General features: G+C 38.4%; 1 long non-coding RNA gene across 4 annotated transcripts in view; it reads left to right on the top strand.

The window, feature by feature from the left end:
• The window catches only part of LOC306995212, a 112,623-nt gene that overhangs the window by 21,635 nt on the left and 78,369 nt on the right, over positions 1-12,619 (top strand). For all 4 annotated transcript variants that reach the window (XR_013796820.1, XR_013796821.1, XR_013796822.1 and 1 more), the window contains exons 2-3: positions 8,774-8,943; positions 12,325-12,423. This is a non-coding gene — a long non-coding RNA (uncharacterized lncRNA). The remainder of the gene's footprint in view (positions 1-8,773; positions 8,944-12,324; positions 12,424-12,619) is intronic.

Here is a 12,619-nt window from a genome sequence, read left to right as displayed (position 1 = left end):
AGTGGTCCCAGAGACCCCTCCCACATGAGGACCCCGCTGGAACATCAGATTTCTCATTCAACTCTTATCTGCCCCATTTCGGCTCCTTTCCATGGCAACGGTTGCCGAGAGAGTGAGCGGGCGCCAGGTCTCAAGTGAAGCCCAGCCTTGTCTTAGACAGATGTCTTTGGCAAAAAAAGAAGGCATAAAGAAAACAGAAAGAGACACGGCTTGAAAGAAGAGCAATGATAGTCCTGAGACTGCACAGACGCCAGGATCTTTATGTATGGGCCGCGTGATGGGTGTGGTAGTTATATGGATGTCCATTATGTTGCTGACCTCAGTTCTTGTGTCTAGAGTGTTTAATGTGTAGTGGTTTCTGGCACACTTGCATTGTTTGTTTATAATGCCTATGAGAGAGTGGGAGATGTGAGGAAACGGTGCTTCTAGCTGCTCTTCCCTGCAGAAATGTTAACTTCAGAGCAAAGAGAAACAGACTGACAGCTGAGAGCTTGTCCATCCAGTTTGTGAGAAGGACCCCTCCCAGGACATAACCCACATTTACTGCTATTTTTACATAAATACCTCACTTTAACACTCAAGTAAAAATATGTGCACACAAGACACACTGTTTAAAAGTGTACTTGTGCGACCCTGCATCCTAAAAAAAAAACCTTAAAAGTAGAAGAAAGGGGACTGAATCTCAATTTACTTACTACTCATTATAAATAGTAAGCAAGATTAGCAATATGCCAAAAAAGCCCAATTGGCTCACTATTTCTGGATTTTTTTTTAAATGATTCATCCATGTTTTTGAGGCAAATATTGCCCACAACTCCTTACACTAGAGTTTGTAGTGGTTTTCATTTTTTACATTGTACGTTTTTTTTGTTCTTGTTTAAATCTTTTTATAGAATGTACTAACCTGAAAGTTGAAAATGAACGGATATCCTTTTGGGGCAAAACCTATTACTCATATTACTCATATTATAATATTACTAATTCTGTTACCGAAGAGTTTGTGATTGTTCTATATCTGTTTTTAATACTGTAGGTCAATACAAGTATTTATTAATTATTTTTTTTATATGAGTTTAATATTTTAGATTTGTTTTTATTTTTCTAAATATGTGAACCTGAAAGTTATATCATTAATTTAAAAAAAAATGAATGCACATTATTACCCATGAGTCCTTGCGTTACAGAGGATTATTTATTTATTTTAATTTAATTTGAGTATTATTATTACTATGAACCTAATGAGCCAAATAAGTATATATTGAAAAAAAAGTAGATCTATCTGCATGCTAACATGTGTCTAAGTATAATGTTATTGCTTATTTTCAATATTACTGTGCCATTAGGAATTTAATTTCCTCTTTTTCAGTTTCTTTTCACTTGCATCCAAATATTGAAAAGGAAACCTTGGCCCCTGTTGTGGTATCAAGGTGCCCATTACTGGTGTACTGTATTACTTCATATTCAAATTATCACGAGCAGAATACATAGTGTAAGTAGTATGTGCATTGCGATAATGCATTCTATGTTGAATCAAGCTCAGGCTTTGCACTGGATAAGTGGACTAATACAGCACATTTCCATATCATTTCCATTCTTCATCCCTTCATCTGTTCACAGACCTTGGGTCTTTCCTTCCGTCTCTCTCGTTCTCTTTTTCTCTTCCTTTTGGGAATGTGTGTAGGATTACATGTTAAACTCAGTCACAGTCTGCCAGACAGAGTGAAACGCCTCTGCAACTGTTGCCTTTATTACACCTGCTCTGGAGACTGAGTGCTCACCACGATATAAGATTGAGGGATAGACAGAGAGAACAGAGACTGAAAGGCTGTTTGGTTTGATTCTTTCTCGAAAGTTACTTTCTCTGACTTTGTTCATAAACCTGGTGAGCTGCTGGGGTGTTTAATACCTACATAGGCAGATGTCTTCTAAGGCAGCACACTAAGTGTGATGGAACCTCATAAGTGATTGATTTGGAACGCTCTACAGGCAGCAACTCTCACTCTATTGATTCCAATGGAGTTGCTGTTAGCATGTTGCTACTGTAAGTAAACGATGAATAACTTTTACAGACACTACTGTTTTAAAGTGTGAGGTCAGTAAGTTTTTTAAATGTTTTTTTAAGAAGTTTATTATGTTACCATATGCTCACTCTTATGCTTACAGTAAAAAGTAGTATTGTGAAATATTACGATTTAAAATAGTAAATTAAAGTTTTTCATATATTTTAACATGTCATTTATTCCGGTGATGGTAAAACTGAAATTTCAGCATCCTTACTCCAGTCTTCAGTCTCATGATCCTTCAGAAATAATGATATGATTTACTGCTCAACAAACATTACTTATCATTATCAATGGTAAAACAGATGTGCTGCTTCATATTTTTGTTGAATCCATGATACTCCTTAAAGGGGTCATGACATGGTTTTTTTTATTTTATTATTATGTTCCCTTAGGTGCAATTATAGTATTACTATAGTTTTTTTTACCAAATTTTTTTAAAATGTAGTGATTTATGACCTTTTCCCACCCTGTTTCTCATCCTCTGATTCAAACAGTCTGTTTTGGGGGTGTTTCCCCTTTAAGAGTTCAGTGTTAACGCCCACTGTTATGATTGGCTAACGTCAGTGCCTATGCATCAATATTAACGCCCCCAGCCAGAACGTTTGCGGATTCGGCGTAACTGTTTAATAGCGGGTGATGCATGCGAAGCGATGGCTCTGGCAATGATAAAACCTTATTATGTTTGAGCCAGAATCAGAGGAAAATGAACGATCACCACAACAACGAAGACTGGATCAGCCCGTGTCCACATGGAAAGTGAAACTATTTTGAATTAATAAAAAAAATTTAACCCGAGACACTTGAAAACGGATTATTGTTGCATAATTATCCAATAGCTTCATTTGCTAACAGTTTAACATTATTTAACTAATTCCAATGAAATGATAGGGTGTACCACGGACAAAAATGCATGCACAGACAGGCCATCTTAGAAGATGCAGCATTGATAAAGGCAACATTTTTAATTTTCTATCACATGTAGGCCTACTAGAAAGGCGACATATTTTCAAGATTCTCTTATACAAATGTGTTTATATTAGCCATGGTAAAAAGTAAGTTTGCGTCGTCGTTATTGAGCCCATAGTCGGCACGGACTTATCTTTGAGCAACCGTTTTCTGGCAAAGCCAAGCATCATATTGGGATTTTTTCCTCAAAACAGTCATCCTTAAATGTATAGAACACTGCCGTGACTGGGATGTCCGCAAAAAATAAAGTGCATCCATTTTTCCCTGACGACTGGATCTTTCAGCGTATTTAAAAAGTAGTTTAAAGTTTTAAATACATTACTTACAGTTTGCGTCGTCGTTGTTGAGCCCAGAATAGACGGCACGGACTATTAACAGTCATCCTTAAAATGTATAGAACAAACGCTTAAACTAACACTGCCGTGACTGAGACGTCCGCAAAAAATAAAGTGCATCCATTTTTCCGTGACGACTGGATCTTTCGCAGCGTATTCAAAGATGTTGTTTGTCCACAGCCAGGAACAGCACATCTGCGGCGTCGTAATCTCCCTGTACACAGACCCACTCGCTGTCCGTCCACTGAACACTTGTGAGGCGCGCGGCGCGCGGGCGCGACAACGATATACGAAGTGAGCGTAGTTGTCTTGCGCTTTAAGCGTAACTGTCTTCTGCTGGAGGCGGTCATTATGCAAACGCTGGTACGTCACTTCGTACCGTGACGTCACTTCTTACCATGGATCCAGAACGAGCTGTATTTAGAGCTTGATTAAATAAATGATTCGTTTATAATGGGGAGGACGTCTTAAGCTATGAAACTTGCAGGACGTTTTAATGGTACAAAGACCTCTTATATACCAAAAGATCAAGGCAAATTTGGTTTCTCATGTCATGACCCCTTTAAAGGAGGAAGAATAGAAAAATACATTTTAGAAATAAAACAGAACAAAAACAGAAATACACAAATATACAGGATGCCTATAAATTAAAATAAATTAATTAATTAAATGCACATAATATAAATTAAATGCACATAAATCAAATCAAATAAAACGATATATATTGTGACAGAGATGAATGATGTGCAAAAAGAAAGTGTCTATCAGAATAAAGGTGACCAGAAAGTTAAATTACTGAGTAAAGTATAGTCTTGTTTACCTTCAATCACATTGTTTTTCCTCCTATCCTATTCTTTCATATCAGTTAATGTTTAAGAATGGCTATTAAGCTATCATGAATTCGGTTCCAGTGCAGAATAGTTGTTATCTTTATTCTGTTAATTAAGGCAGTGGAGCGCTCCAAACAAACAATATCCATAAAATATGGCAAGAATTAAACGGAAACCACAAGTTAATGAGATCCTTCTTTGCAGCGGTTAACCCCGAGAAAAGAATCCTTTTTTGATTTAAAGTCAGGGTTACAGAGGAATCATCATTAATAAGGAATAGACAGTGGTCAGGATCAAGAGTCAGTTCCAAAAGTTGTCATAAAATAGTAGAGACTTAAGCCCAGAAATTGAAGATCAGCGGACATTCTCAAAATACATTAAATAGGATATATATTTTTATAATACATTATGCTTTTTTTAACTGTTTGCTATATGCATTATGGGATTGCCCTTACCAAAAAGCTCGCTGAAACGAGGTGTCTTAGGAGGCCACACAAAATGATTCCGCCTATAGCTTTTGGAACAGGCTTTGCGTCGGGAGCGATGTGATGCCTTAACATGCTGCCTAGGGAGACGGTTTGCTAGGTTTTGGAACAGAGCATCTATATCTCACTCTCTCTGCTCTGTCTTGTTGCAAGCTTTTAGAGCAGATGAGTGAGAGCTGTTTTTAAGGGGCCCGGGGACTGAGGGAAGCACAGGCGGTGAGAGCGAAAGAACAGATCAAAAGAGAGCGAGAGAAAGGGATCCAGCAAGACAGCAATGTTCTGTTATGATAAGAGAATCGTTTAGTTGTGATGATTTCGGGATAGTCTCTGATTTCCGGACGTCTCATCAATTAAACACATGACCACAAGAAAGGGTAACTTTTCCCTGACAGTTTCGAGCCCTGCCGTGCTGCCGGGGACTTCCAGAACACCAATCCGTCCTTTTCAGCCCCCCCTCCTTACTCCCAAAAAGCTTTCCTCTCAGTCCCAGTTTCCTGGTGCTGCTATTCCGGTTATCATGTGTGTTTGAAGACTTGTGCCAGGTGCCTCTGGCCTAGATGCATGAAGAGGCAGACAGCCTAGGGGAAAGAAGTGGGGGACCAGGTTGGGACACGGCTTTGGATGGATGAATGGGAAGGAGGAAGGCACAGAGGAGGCAGGGTGCTGGATCCACCTCTGAGAGCTGCCCTAACTGGGGCAGATACACTTAATTTGCTCTTCCTGTTGACTCCAACCACACATTTCCACAGTTGAATTCTCTCTTTCACTTTCTTTCTGGACTGAACTCACTGTGGATACTTGTGGTCTGTTGGATGTGGCTCATGTTGCCGTGGGACGTGGCTGCTAAGCTGTTGGCTGGCTTGTTGACCGTAACATGGATAGTGTGTCCATGACTGAGCTGTCGTTTGGCCACCGTCCCGTATGCCTGAAGTGTTTCTGGAACATATCCACCGCCAGTTCACATAGAGACTCCTCAACTACAGTTTTGGACCTGAAGATTGTCTGACTGTCCAACTGCATTCGCTCTTATGTGCTTGTCCTTAATATCTAAGAGGTTTTCTATCTTTTTTTATTTCTTTCATTCTTTCACACTCTGTCCTCTCTCAATGCTTTTCATGTTGGAAAAGTCTGTTAACCTCAGTCATAAAAGTACAAGCCTTGTTTGATGCCCATCTATAGATGCCATTTACATTATGGTGCCCTCTAATATATGTTTTAACCAAATTCGAATGTAGCATATATAATTTGAAAAAGTATGTGAACCCTTTAGGTTTCACTGGATTTAATGCATTAAATCAGATCTTCGTTTTAGTCACAATAATTGACAAACAAAGTACTTGTGCTTTTTCAAAAGTTTTCTCCACATTTCTTCTGTCTCTCTTTTACGCTCTGTCCATCCGTCTTTGTTCGTTCGTTTCGTTCGTTCGTTAAAATTTTGTGGCCTGATGGCAAGACCTATAAGGTAATTAATTAAACACTTTTAGATATGGTGGAATTTAGTATTAGAACTTTATTTACATTTTGAATTCATTCTTATATCAAAAGTTGGGGGTCAGTACGATTTTTTTTTAAACAAATTAAAACTTTTATTTATTTATTTATTTATTTATTAGATTTATCAAGTGTGACCGTAAATACTTTTTTTTGCGGTTTCCAATATCAAGCAGCACATCAACATTGATAACAATAATAAAATTTTTTTGAGTATCAAATCATCATATTAAAATGATTTCTGAAGTATCATGTGACACTGAAGACTGGAGTAATGATGCTGAAAATTCAGCGTTGTCATCAAAGGAATAAATTACATTTTAAAATATATTACAATAGAAAACTGTATTGCACAACATAAATTCAACATTCAAATAAATGCAGCCTTGGTAGGCATATATATGTATATAAATATATAAATACACATTTTTTCTCTAAATAACAACTCAACCAAATCTAAGATATATAGAGGAAATAGCACTTGTTAAACACAAATACCTAGAGTTAATCTAATTTCTTTCTCTCTTTTTCTCCCTCGCTCTAGTTCAGCAAGCAGATTGAGCCCACTAGCAGTCAGACTTTGACAGGTAGTTGACCCCAGTCGTCTCATGTCTCCACCCCCTCATCCATCCTTCCTCTCTTGCACTCTATCACACGCTTAAGTATGCACACACTGTAACGCAGTTAGATGAAAGCGAGAAAGGTTTGGACTGAGGGTCTTGTTCTCCAGGCTAACTCCAGCCTCATCCTGATGTTTGTTTGTTTTTTTGTTTGTTTTGTTAGTAGTACTGTGTTTACCTCACCTGTCTTGTTTACTTCTCCTTCTTGGACCTCCCACTCAGCCATTCAGAACCTTATGATGGAGCTGGCGTTTACATTAATTATTATCTTTATTATGATATCCATGAAGGCAATGCTATCTCTGCATTATGTGTGGTTAAATGAAATTGAATTGCTGCATGGTTAACCAAAACCTTAATTTGTCCTTTATACACACCTTTGAGCTTATATGTGCTGTTGTCTTTGAGCTGCAGAAACAAACCTGCCTCCCACATTCATTACATTCAATTATGTGAATAGGATGCCAGGGATAATCTCACAAATGCATGTAAATGAATGTATTTTTGTACTCGGGTGTTAAAAGCCAATAAAGAGGTGCTTTTAAGACTGCATAAGGAGTAAGGAAAAGGAAAAATGACAAGTTAAGAGAAAAAAAAATCTTATAGCATGTTCTCCTGTATGAAGCATTCATTAAAGTTAATAGAATTGTTGCAATTTGGAGGCATGCAAATATTAATGGCATATCACATTATGTGCATTTGTGTGCTGAGTGTGTAATAATGTATCATCAAAATTTAAGGTAACATCAAACATGTCAGCTTGCTAGTTCTCAGCAAAATATTAATATATTTAGATTTTTCTAAGTTTCTTTGTTAATATTATTATTTATTATTAAATATATATATTTTTTTAAGATTGTGTTTTTCAGAAATTTACAGTATTAATGATTTTAACAAAAAAAAGTGAATTCATTTATTGAAAATGTTAGAAAAATTCTCATTGTTAGAGACAATTAGGGAAACGTAATATATTATTATTATTATTATTATAGCAGAATTATGCGCATTTTTAAATATAGTAACTATTCATACTTAAGTAGTGGAGGCAGCTATGGGGAGAACATCGGAGTTGCTGTCTCATGCTGTGAAATGGTGTGTGTGCTGTGCGCTGAACATTTGAGACTGAAAGAGGGGCAAATCGAAGGCTTTTTGTGGTTATCTTGAGAGCAGAAATATGCATTTAGGAAGAAAGCGAGAGGAGGGAGCATGAGAAACTGTGAAAGAAAGCACAGTTGGCTGTTTTAATATTACACGACCACTGATGCACATTTCAGCTCAGTGTCTGGCCTGGCCTTCTGTATGTTAGCTTGATAACACAGCCGAAATGCCACTCTGTGAATTAAACATACCCCTCCCCTAAGTGCCAACCTATTCTTTCTTATCGCTCTCTCTCTCTCTCTCTCTCTCTCTCTCTCTCTCTCTCTCTCTCTCTCTCTCTCTCTCTCTCTCTCTCTCTCTCTCTCTCTCTCTCTCTCTCTCTCTCTCTCTCTCTCTCTCTCTCTCTCTCGCTCTCTTGCTCTCTCGCTCTTGCTTTACTTGTATCCTATGTTTTCCTAAATTTACCATGAAAAAAATCCCCAAAACTACCACTAGCTCTTTCTTGGAAGTCTGCATTGTGTCTTTGCCGTCAAATGATTTGTCATCACTTTGATGTGCGAGTTGAGCTGTTGGGATTTGCTGTATTGTTGGATTTCTGTGTTGATGATTGTGGCTTTTTTTTTGGGATGCCTAAATGATTTAAGAAGTATATGTGTCACAATGTTTCAGTGGAATTACTGGAATAAGGATCTTTTTGCATTTTTCGAGAATGCAAAATACTGTATTTGAACAACTATGTTTTTATATATATAAATTTACACGTATATGTGTGTACTCTAGTTTGCATGGTGGTCTTAAATGGGGACTCTTGAGATCTGTAGGTATAGAAGAGGTAGGAGAAAGAGAGGGTAGATATTTTATTAATGTGGCTCGTTAATATTCCAGCACTGAGGGACGACTCCCGTGTCTCTTCTCCTGAAGAATGATGAATAACTCAACACCTTCACGGCAACTTCCACTGCAACTCACTCCTGATCATGAATATTCACAGCCTGCCTGGCTGGGACGGCCCTCCCCTGACTGCAGTGATGAGAGAGAGACAGAAAATGAGAGAGGTATGAATGTGTATGTGAGCACCAATGTATGGGTGATTACTGGATGGATCAAACTATTATCAATTTCTTTTTTCTCAGAGATGTGAATGCTAAGGTAATTTTATCATTTTAATTTTAAGATCTGAAAGTTGAATTTTGTCTACATAGTCAAACTCAAAACATCAGACAGAAGTTTTGTCAGATCATGTGTAGTGGCGGCCCTCAAAAACCCTTTAAAGACAAATTACATTTGGGTTTAAAACATTAATCTGGCACTTTACAATCAATTTTTCTAGATTTTAAATGTGTGTAACCTCTGTAGATCCTTCTTATTCCTTTTCTGTACTTCTGGCATGATTCTCTGTTTTGTCTTGGTTGGTGTGAATTTCTAGATTCAGTGAATAGAGACTAAACCACCCTGGTGGCATTCATGGAAACCACTAGATATCATTTGTGCCTTTTGACAGTGAGGTGAACAAAGAATGAGAGGGTGAGAATGTAAACATGACCAGCTTTTCATATCAATAATGTACATGCTTGTCTATGAATACTAAATATTTCCTTATATGATTTGTGTACCTATATATACGTTTAAACTGCACTCAGTAATTGAGTTTTTAAATGAAAACTGGTGAACCCAAGGGAAATTCAGTCTGTCAATTAAGTCTGAAAGTCTGAAGTAGTGATAAAACACTGGCCTATGTGTACAATTATTATTATATAAGAAATATAAATTGCAATATATGCTCAGTTTCAGAAATATAATGTACTTCACAAAAAAGTAAATGCCAGTTCAGATATATGGTGACTAAGATCCTCAAACACATTTTAGGAAATAGCAATCTGGAGGATGCAACAATGGTCATGCAGGCGAAGAGTGTCCTGAGAATCAAAGAGCAAGTTCATTCGAGTCATAAGTCTCTGAAATTGGCTGATTACCTGAGCCTGAAGTGCAACCGCTGGAATTACAGATGTTTCAACATCAACAGCTCAGAGGAGATGGATAAAATGGAAGAAATACTTACAGTTCACCATAGTGCCAGAGAACATAAAGGAGAATTTTTCTTGTTGTAGTCTATGTTGTGTACTAAAGTCAGCATGCAGATGTTCAAGAGAAAAAAAGAACCTCGTGTCAGTCTTATTCAGTGTTTTAACACAACCGAGGTTGCCCAAAGTGCTGTACATCAATAGTAAATAGAATAATAAGAAGGGGGAACAAGCAATACAAAGAGAATTATTAGCCCGGGGAATTAAAAGCTATAGTTAATAAATGAGCTTTTAACAAAGATTAAAACTAGAAAATGTCTGAGCGGATCTGATACATAAAGACAATGGGCCCTATTTTGCACCCGCGCACAGCGGACTTTTCCCTCCACAGACGCACGTCGGTAAATTAGGGAATGAACTTGCGCTCGCCGGGGCGGTTCAGCGCAAAGAGGAGGCGTGTTCCGGCGCAAAACTGCCCTGGTGCTATTTTCCAGTTTTAGAAAGCAATAGCGCCACAGACCAGGAAAAAAACAGTCTAAAGACAGTGGCGCGTTGCGCGTTAGTGATATGGTATTTTAAGGGCGCGTGCTTGGCCATAATGCAGTGTGTTAACGCGCATACACTTTGATTCTCTAATATAAACAGATGCAGCAGTTTTCATTTTTGCAAATCATACATTATTACAAGGAAAAATATTAACACACGAGGGAGGTTGTGTCCGTGAAGATGTGAAAAAGATCTATCTAAAATCTAGATTAGGCTACACATTTACCCAAATTATACGCCTGTTTAACCGAAGCTAATTTGGGTGGGTTTCTCCCATCATCCCCAATGTCACTTCTCTGTGTTTTACGCCCTGACGAGAACGTCGGCCTCTTTGGCTGTGAACTGCTGCTGGCGTGCGCTGGCAAATCCGCCGTTATAATAGCAATCCGCCGTGGAACAAGCGCGTCTGCTCTTAAAGGGAATGTAAGAGGACGCTCTGATTGGTTTATGTCACGTTACGCCCAAACCACACCTATGAATAATGAAGCTACTTCAGACCAACCCCTTTTAGATTTGCGCTGGGCGCAAGAGTCATTTATCCGCCGGGAAAATAGCAACAGCGCCGAGATCCGCCCAAGTTACTTGCGCTTTGCGCTTTGACACTTGCGTTTCAGATCGTTAAAATAGGGCCCAATGAGTTCCAAAGTTTGGGGGTAGCAATTTAAAAAGCACGATACCCACGAGTTTAAACCTGGGAACCACTAAAAAAAGCTGATCAGAGGATCTCAGGGGCCTAACAGAGGAGCGCTGGTTCACTAATGTCTCCTGGTATTTTGGTGCCAACCCATTCAAAATTCAAAAACAAACAATAAAAGTTTATATTCAATCTGGAAACAGACCGGCAGCCATTTGAGGGAAGGATGAATCGAAAAAAGTTCAGTCCAATTCACAGATACGTAAATTAGTTATTTTTAGTGAATAAAACATATTCAGCTTTCAGCTTACATGTGAGTAGTTACTGGTTGTTAATATGACAATGTGTTTACATTGTCAAATAAACAAAAAGTAACTTACACTGTAGTAAAAGATATACATTGTGTTATCAGTAGTGTTTTATAAAGTAAATTAATGAAATATACTACCTACCACATTATTTTGAGTAGTATTGTTGTTTAATGTGTATTTAAATGATCCCTAGTATATACAGACAGACAGATAGACGGACGGACAGACAAGCAGACCTTATAAACAAGTAGAGTTACAATTGTAAATGTCAGACTTTGTGATGTTCTCTCTCCAGGCCTGCTGTGCATGACTGTTTCATCAGCTGTATCAGATCAGCTTGTGTTTCTCTGTGGCAGATCTAGAACCGTGATCCCCGCGGCAGAGACTAGCAGCAACAGCCTCCTGACTTTCTGCAATGCTCTGTCCTATTACGGCCCTAGTATGGCGGATTACTGCCAGGAAACCAGGATAATGGTCGTCACGGCAGCGGAAATCCGCTTTCCTTAAGAATGGCACTGAGAGGCGTGAAGGCCAAATCCTCCATTTAAAACCACGAGAGACAGGCCCCTATTATATCAACTTACCACTCTGTATCCAACACCGTCTCTTATTCTTTGGCTCTTTTTAGAGTTTTATCTCTGTTCTTGATTCTTTCACACTTCCCATGCTCACTTTGGTTTCGTTAGGATGCGGTTAACTGGGTGGATGGGTGACTTTGGAGAATTAACCAACACATACTGACCCTCTTTAACTGATCATTACAGCCAGTATACACACAAAATAAACTGGTTGCTATGTGAATATGAGTAATAACATACATTTTCTTGTATAATTATAGAGGGGTTTTTTAGGTTACAGGTGTTGCAGCAGCTGCTATTGTTTATGTCGTGAGAGTAATGAGCCTCTCTTCACTGTCATTCTCAGGAATGTGCTAACTTGAAACTGAGGGCAGATCAAGTAGGAAATGAACACCCCAGAATATGATGGAGAGAGAGGAAGATGGATGGATGGATAGTTGGAGAGGTAAGTAGTGCAGAAATGACTAATGACGTGCCAGTCCTTAGTTGTTGAGATAAACTGTCTAAGGCGGAGTTAGCGTGGTAAATTGGTGACAGTGGATCGAAGGTGTTCGCTCTAAACAGCGAACGTGAGTGTGAGTGAGAGAAGTCAACTGACATCTCGGAAAGAAGAGATGACACATTTGAAGAAGGGACTGTTT

Source organism: Phoxinus phoxinus, assembly GCF_949152265.1.
Source record: "Phoxinus phoxinus genome assembly, chromosome: 1".
NCBI lineage: Eukaryota > Metazoa > Chordata > Actinopteri > Cypriniformes > Leuciscidae > Phoxinus > Phoxinus phoxinus.
Note: the sequence above shows the minus strand (reverse complement) of the source record. Positions and strands in the feature narration are given on the sequence as shown.